The 7,890-nt window shown below is 60.1% G+C and overlaps 1 protein-coding gene across 1 annotated transcript in view; it reads right to left on the reverse strand.

The window, feature by feature from the left end:
- The window catches only part of PTP4A3 (protein tyrosine phosphatase type IVA, member 3), a 32,833-nt gene that overhangs the window by 19,363 nt on the left and 5,580 nt on the right, over nt 1-7,890 (reverse strand). The gene's annotated exons all lie outside the window — the stretch shown is intronic.

Raw genomic sequence — 7,890 nt, forward strand, 5'->3', positions numbered from 1 at the left:
CGCGGCCCAGGCCTGCCGCTGCGGGTGGGGGCAGCCCGGGGCTTCTCAGGTCTCCCGCCTTCTTCCCCCTGCCTGCTGCAGGCTGAAAAGAGGGTCCTCTCCCTGCGCCCCCACCAGGCCCACCAGCCCCCAAACAGCCCTGCCTCTGCCGTCTACCCCCACCCGGAGCAGCCCCCACTGCCCTCCCTGACCTGCCCAGGGGACTCTCCCTTCCAGGGCTCCCACTACCCATGCTGGCTGCCCGCCACGCTAACACAGCTCCTTCCGCAGGAAGTGGGAACCCCAGCAGTGGGGGGGCTGTTCCTGCCTCCCAGGGCCAGGGTCACTTGCCCCACCTCCCTCAGGATGCTGCCCCAGCCTGGTGACGTCGGGAGCGGGTGGAGCCCTCATCCCTCACCCTGGATGGGGTGTGGGGGGTGGTCTCTCAGGACAGCCCTGCCACCAGGACTTACCTCCTGGGGGCAGAGAGGGGCCACCAAGAAGTCTGTTTATCCCTGCTTCCCCAGGGGAGACATGGGGGTTACTCCTAGCTACAGAAGGGGCCTGCACCCCCAGCCACCCAAACAGCTGCCCCATAACCTCGCCACCCTATGCTGGACACCCCATCCACTCATCCCAACTCATCGCGATACCCACCAGTCACCCTACCCCAGGTGGAGACCCCACCCAAGGGCCGGTCAACCGGGTTCCCAGCGCCTGGGCCAGTGCCCAAAGCCCTCCTTAGCCACCAAGACCATCCACCTCTCCTGCGCCTCGAGGCACCTGGTGCGGCCCCCGCCAGGCACTATGACACACACCTGCCACCAGGCCTTTAGTCCTGCTGTGCCCTCCATTGGGCTGCCCCGCTCCCTCCCTGCCAGGCCACCTCTTCCAACCCATCCCTACATGAACGTCCCCTTGCCTCAGCCACCTTCTGCCACTACCCAGCCCTCTCTGACATAGCCCCAGAGGCCAGGTTTACATGGATTCACCCACCAAGCTGGGCCCCCATGCCACAGGTCCACATGGTCCCTTCTGCATCTCCCCACAGGAGGACACAAACCTCAGAGGATCACTGTACACAAATGGACTTAAGGCCCAGCACATGGACAGGGCAGCTCCCCAGAGTGGGTCAAGTCAGAAGGTCAGACAGGACTCCCCGTCCAGTGCTCAGTCCCCACTTCCCAGTGTGACTGAGCACCCGGTGTGGACACAACCCAATGGGGAGCTCTGACAAGCACACGCCAAGGTGCACACACAGAGATGGGCACATACAGAGATGGACACATACATGCATGCCACAGAAAGGGATGACCAGACCAGATGCCTGTGCCAGGAAGGGGGGGACCCTGTTGCCCTGTAGCAGCCCAGCACCTCCATGCCTGCCAGAACCTCCAGGGACACCAGGAGCCCTCCAAGTCCTCCAGGCCCTCTGGTCCACGCCCCATCTTCCATCGTGTCTGGAAGGCCTCTGTCCAGGCTGCAAGTAGGATTGGAGAGGATGACATCTCCTGCCTCCACACTGACCTCCACACCAGATGAAGTGTCCACCTTCCTGAGGTCCAGGGGCCCTGCCTTGGTAGCTGGGGGGCTACAGCCCTTGGCAGAACCTCCCACTGAAGGCCCTGGACCAGTCACTGTCCCTCCCTGGGGCAACCCAGCATCATCTTGGAATGTCATAGGTGTTTGCAAAACCACAACCTTTGTTTTATGCAGATTCCCAGGCCACACCCAGAGAGGAGTGCCCCATCTGTATTGGCACACTTGCCCCGGCTGGCCCTGGGCAGCTGGAAGCCATGTTCTGTAAGCCTGGGCCCCCAGCCTCCCTGTTTGTAGAAACTCCAGTCTCAGGCTTCTGGCTAAGATGCTGCAGTGGCTTCCATCTGTGAGCCAATAATTCCTGTAATTCTGCAATACAGGGTGTTGGGTCAGGAATCCTGCAGCTGAGGGATTCTAGACAGGAGAACCAGGCTTCAAAAGCCCACCCTGGCCTCGACTTTAGACCTGTGTGCCTGCAGTCCTGGTGCCTGCCTGCTGGGCCCCACCCAGGCTGGTGCTGAGTCCTGGCACCACGCCACCCACATCTCCCAGGCCCCAAAAGCTGGTGCAGAAGTGGGCACAGTGTCCCGGAGAGCATGGAATTTCATGGATCCACTTGGAGCTAATGGCCCCTGAGAGGGGGCCTCACCCCCTGCAGACCCAAGTCCCTGCCAGGAACACAGAGGCCCGCAGGAGGCCCGGAGGAGGCGCCAGATCCTGGCCTCCCCGAGACCTCAGGGCCTCTCCCAGCTCACCAGACAGAGCCCTCTCCCCTCCTGTGCCCCTCCACACCCCCAACACACACACATGATCATCCAAGGGACCCTCAAGAGACACAGCCGCAGGGCAGGAACTGCACCCCCAAGCCGGAGCCTCAGAACTGGGATGGGTTCCATGGCCCTCGCAAAGGGTCTGTGGGGCCTAACAGTCCCTCTTTTTGGCTGGGAGGAAGCTGCTCAGAAAAGTCTTTACCCATTAGGATCAGTCAGACTCCAGACGGGTCCTCAGCTGGTAAGGGAATGAGGCCAGCACTGAGTTGTGCCCCTGGGGTCTGGCATAAACCTCCAACTCAGATGCCCACCAGGAACTGAGAAAGCCCCGCTGTGCGTTGCTGTGTGCCTCTGGGCCTTTGGTCACCAGCTGAAAGAAGGAATAAGGGATCCATCACAAGGTGAGAACATCCAGTAACTGTACCTCCTAGTGCCAACGAAGCTGTCACAGTGGCTGAGAGGGCAGGGGGGGGGCGCACATACCACCGAGAGAGTTCAATCTAAGCCCACTCTGCAGAAAGGATCCAGAACTGGGCTGGATTCAATGTGCCAGCCTGGATTGAGCCAGGCCACCAGCCCACAGCCCCTCTCCAGGGAGGAGCGGCCACAGCTCCTCCTAGGGACCCCTGGACAGTAGGGGACAGGGCCCCTGAGGGCTGTCAGCATGCAGCCAGGAGCCGGGTCAGATCCCACCCAGAATCCTCGTGGGAGGAGGAGCTCTGCCCTTGGACAGGGGAGCCAACCCCTGATGCCCACCCAGCCATGTGTGCTCACTTGAGAGGTGAGGAGCTGGACGGGCCTATCCCTCCATGGCAGGACCCTGTCAGTGGAGTGTCCAGGAAGCTTGTGGTTCCCGAGGGTGGCTGGATTTTGCAGCATCATGAGGTGGTGGCTACTTCTACTCACCACCACACCCATGAGCCCCAGGCAGGGCAGCAAGCATGTGCACCTCTGCCCATGTCACAGAAGAGCAGACTGCAGCCAGCTGGAACCCAGGTCAGTAAGTCACCCATGGCCCAAGTCCACACTCAGCCACTGCCCAGCTCACCACCCCCATACAGCCCACACACATCCCCTCCCTGTGCCAAGTGTCCAGTCCCATGAAATGAGGGGAAGCCCAGAGGACCCTCTCTGTGTGATGGCTTTGCACGCTGCCCTTGGCACAGGCCACCCCCTGCATCCATCCTCAGAGCAGTCCTGTAAGGTACCCATCACCCCATTTTATGGATGAGAAAACTGAGACTCAGGCCATGCAGTCAGTGGCAGCTCTGATGGGCTGAGATGGGACTCAGAGCCAGCCCAGGGTGGGTACTTTCTGTGCATTTTCTCCTAAAAATGGCGGAGCCCTCCAGTCTATGTCAGGGCTCCAGGAGGCCGGGTCACCAAGCACCCGCCTAGGTCCCCAGGATACCCTCCCCTGTCCCACCCAGAGCCCAAGGCCTCTGGGGTCAGGCGGGCAGGAAGGGGGCTTGAGATCGCAGAGGTGACCAAGGCCACTGGCCAAGGCACTGGTCGACGCACGTCAGAGAGGCCCATGGGAGCCACGGGAAAGAGCTCTGACCTGGCTGTGGAGGGCCATATCCAAAATAGCTGGCCCCTGCATGGAGAGAGGACTCAGCCGGGTGCACGTAGGCCTCTTGGCCCAGGCACTGCCAAGCTCGCTGCAGAAGGTCACAGCTATTTCTGGGTGGCCTGGCAGTGAGACACAGCCCTGGCACCCCACGAAGAGGCCCAGCGAGACAGATCTGCCCCCAGGACACGTGTTGGAGAGGGCCTAAGGACCTGCAGCTTCCCCAAGGTGCTGGGATCCTGCTAGGGACCCTGCGCTGGTGGCCTTTCTCTCTGAGCCGTCTCCCTCTCAAAAAGCACATCCAGTGCTGTTAGTGGGTTAGTTTCTTGTTCATCCCACTGGCATTTACAGGCCAGCATGATGTGCCAAGCCCTGGGCTGGGCACTTGGGTACACAAAGAACCAGACCCGGTCCCCAAAACAATAAAGAGGGGGCACCACGAAGGAGGGGTCCACCCACTGACTTCAGCCCCTCCAAACCTAAGCACACAGCCCAGGGTGATTGCCCATGTCTGGGACACTGCTGGACCCATGCCACACAAGTCTGTCCATGTGTGCACACAGCACCCCATGCCTCATCAGGCACTTGGATGCAGACCCCTGCCAGCCCACACCCCCAGAGATGCCAGCTCTAGGTCCTGCTGCGGGCAGACTCTGACCCCAGGCTCCATGGACTCTGTGGGCACAGTCCTCCCCCTCAGCTTGCAGGCACCAATGACCATCTGACAAATGGAGAACCTGGGCATTTCTGTGGGCACCCAGCAGAGGCAGGCTGTCAGGCAGACTGGGAGCTCCCTGCCCTCTCATCCCCCTCCCTGCCCCAGGAACTGTCACAGAACAGCCCAGGATCTGCAGGTGGAGTGAGCTCAGAGGAGCTCACCCTCCGGCTTGGGCACAGTCCTCCCCCTCAGCTTGCAGGCACCAATGACCATCTGACAAATGGAGAACCTGAGCATTTCTGTGGGCACCCAGCAGAGGCAGGCTGTCAGGCAGACTGGGAGCTCCCTGCCCTCCCATCCCCCTCCCTGCCCCAGGAACTGTCACAGAACAGCCCAGGATCTGCAGGTGGAGTGAGCTCAGAGGAGCTCACCCTCTGGCGCCGGGGCCCCGGGGAGGACGCCTGGGGCCAGGCGGGAACTTTGCCCCACTGGGCGGCACTATGGCCAGGCCATTCACATGGGCCAGATGGACACTGCAGCTCCCAGGCTTCCTCCAACAGGGCCAAGTGAAGACTCGAGAAGGCAGCTGCTGGTCAGTACATTGGGGACCGGAAGACCCCGGAGCTGCACTTCCTTCATGTCTAGACTCTGGGGGTCCACAGGGAACCAAGCCATATGAGCCACTATCCTCCAGGAGCGAATACCCCGCTAGACCACTAAGATGACTGAGGAAAACAGGTCACCCACATCAGGGGGCAGTGGGAGTTGCAAAGTCGGTGGCGGGTATCGTGCACATAGGAGCAACCTGTCTCTAGGCTTCTAGTCCTCAGGTTACACAAGCAAGTGCACACTAACTGCCAGGTGCTGGGCCAGGAGGAAGACCCTCTGGTTCTGGTTCCTAGCACGCACTGCAGAGCTCCCATCGCACCCCAAGCACCCGCAAGTGTCAGCTTCACACCATTCTCCAACAGCTAAGGAAGCCCCCAAGGCCGGCAACCCTGGGGCACAGCCAAGTGCACCTTAATCCTACTTTAGCCTTCCGAGAGCATGCTCCGGCCAGACCCTATGCGGGGCAGGCAGCGGGGCTGTCTTAATGTTTCTTTTAATTGAGATAAATTTCACACAACATAAAATTCCCCATTTTAACCATTTTAAAGTATACAATTCAGTGGTTTTTAGTATACTCACAGTGTTGTGTAGTCATCACCACCATGTAATTCTAGAACATTTTCATCACCTCAAAAAGAAACTCCATGCCCATCAGCAGTCACCCCCAACCCCCTCCCCAGCCCTGGGCAACCCCTGATGTACTTTCAGTCTCTGGGAATTTGCCCACCTGAGGTTTCGCATAAATGGAATCACAGTATGTGGCCTTTTGAAGTGCTGGAGGTTTAAATCCCTTGTGGAGTCCCTACTAAGCGCCCACCCCACGAATGTGAAGAAATGGGGGGGGGGAGGAAGAGGGGCAGGGGAAGGATAGGGTGGGGGTCCAGGGCCCTGGGAGTCCAGGCAGGAGACATGGGGCAGATGAGCAGATCTGGGCCCACACTTGGGGGCACCCCGTCAGCCCCTTCCCAGTCTATCAGGTCTGTACCAGGCTGCCAAGGGAGGGTGGGCTGCGAGTTCTGGGGGAGGGCAAAGGGCAGGTCAGGGAGAGAGGGAGGTCCCAGCGGCCAGGTGGGGCAGGGAAGGGCCCTCCAGGGTCCCAGGCGGACAGGGCAATGGATACCCCCCAGGGCCCAACCCACCACCCTGGAGGGAACCCAGAAGGTGAAGGCAGCATCAGGGACAGGCCTCCAAGGATCAAAAAGATTCATCGAAGCATTTTTAAATGTTAAAAATGTGACCCTCACACATAAAGTGAGGCCAGGCCAAAGATTTATTTCATTCATTCGGACAGCACAGGCAGGAGGCAATGCTGGCTCAGAAAAGGATTCAGGGGACTAAGTGTTCACAGCCCGAGAGAGACTGAGCACTAAATTTAGATGGGAAGGAAGAGACAGAGTTGGTCAGTGTCCCGCAGGGCAATGAGACGGTGGCCCGCCAGCCACCTTCTCTACCAGACAGAATCCATTTCCACCTCTAGCAAAAATCTACAAGTTCAGGCTTGACTTCACTGAGTCTGGGCCCTATTCGATCACAGACAGCAGGTACAGACATCCTAGAGAGTTCTCTTCATAGACCCTGCAGAGAAGGGTGAAAGGGGGTGGGCACCCAGGCAGAGGGCACAGCCTGAGCAGAGGCCAGGAGGCAGGAAGGGAGGCAGCAGGGTGGAAGGAGGCACAGAACTTCAGGGAAAGGCCCGGGGGACTGCTCCAGGGAGGCACCAGCTTCTCGGAATTGCTGCAGGGCAGGGACAGGTCTCCACAGTCCGAATCCAGGCATGTCCTGGAATCAAGTGCAAGGTGAGGAAATGGAAGGTCCCCAGACTTTCCAGATGGGGCAGGACAGGAGCTGTGGGTGGCTGCTTTGTCCCAGAGCCCCGCTGGGGTCCCTGAGTATGGAGACCCCACCCGCAAAGATGCTGTGAGCGATGGCTCGGGGTCCACGCACAGGCACTCTGGTCACTGACTGCCGAGCCCCTGCTAAGTGCCAGACACCATGGGGTCTCTCCAGACATCACCACCCTGTCTGGCCTGCCCACTGGGTCCCTCCCCATGGGGGCCAGTCCCCATGCTCCAGTTGATACGCCCAGGAGGCCTCAGGGTGCCCCACAGGGGACCCGTGCATCGTGCCACCAAGCCTTTGCTTACTCAGTGCCACCTGCCGAGGACCCCTCCTGGGTCCACTCTGTCCATCCAAATCCCACCTTCTTGGAGGCCCATTCAGCAGCCCACACTTACTGAGCACCTACTGGATACAATGCCTGTGCTCTGGTCCAAGGACGCTCACAGAGAGGAGAGCTCAGTTCCCAGCATGACGAGGAATGTGGCCACAGTAACCGGGTGGTGGACATCAAGAGGGTTAGAGTCCCCAGGTCCACAACTCCTGCAGCAGCACAAGGGGGAGAGGGGCCCTCAGCTGCCGGGGAGCCCCCAGCCCAACTAGACCCTCTGATGCAAAGAGAATCGCCCATCCTCGACCCCATTTCCACCCCAGGCCCCGAGAGGGGCAGGGGTACAAGAGCCCTACCTGATGGTGTCCTGCACCATCACTACCATACACTGTACCAAGGAAAAAAAGTCTAGGGGCCAAGACTGGCCACTGTCCCAAGGCCAGGCTGTGGCAAAGCAGGGCCAGCCTCCTCAGGCTCTGGACCCAGGCCAGCACTCCCCCAATGCCTCTCAACGCTTCTTCCATTCCATCAGCAACTCGGCAACCCAAGGAACCCGGCCAGCACTGCCCGCACGGTGCCCAGCGCCGCTCCGCCGTGA

Source organism: Galeopterus variegatus, unplaced genomic scaffold (genome assembly GCF_000696425.1).
Source record: "Galeopterus variegatus unplaced genomic scaffold, G_variegatus-3.0.2 Scaffold4637, whole genome shotgun sequence".
Lineage (NCBI taxonomy): Eukaryota > Metazoa > Chordata > Mammalia > Dermoptera > Cynocephalidae > Galeopterus > Galeopterus variegatus.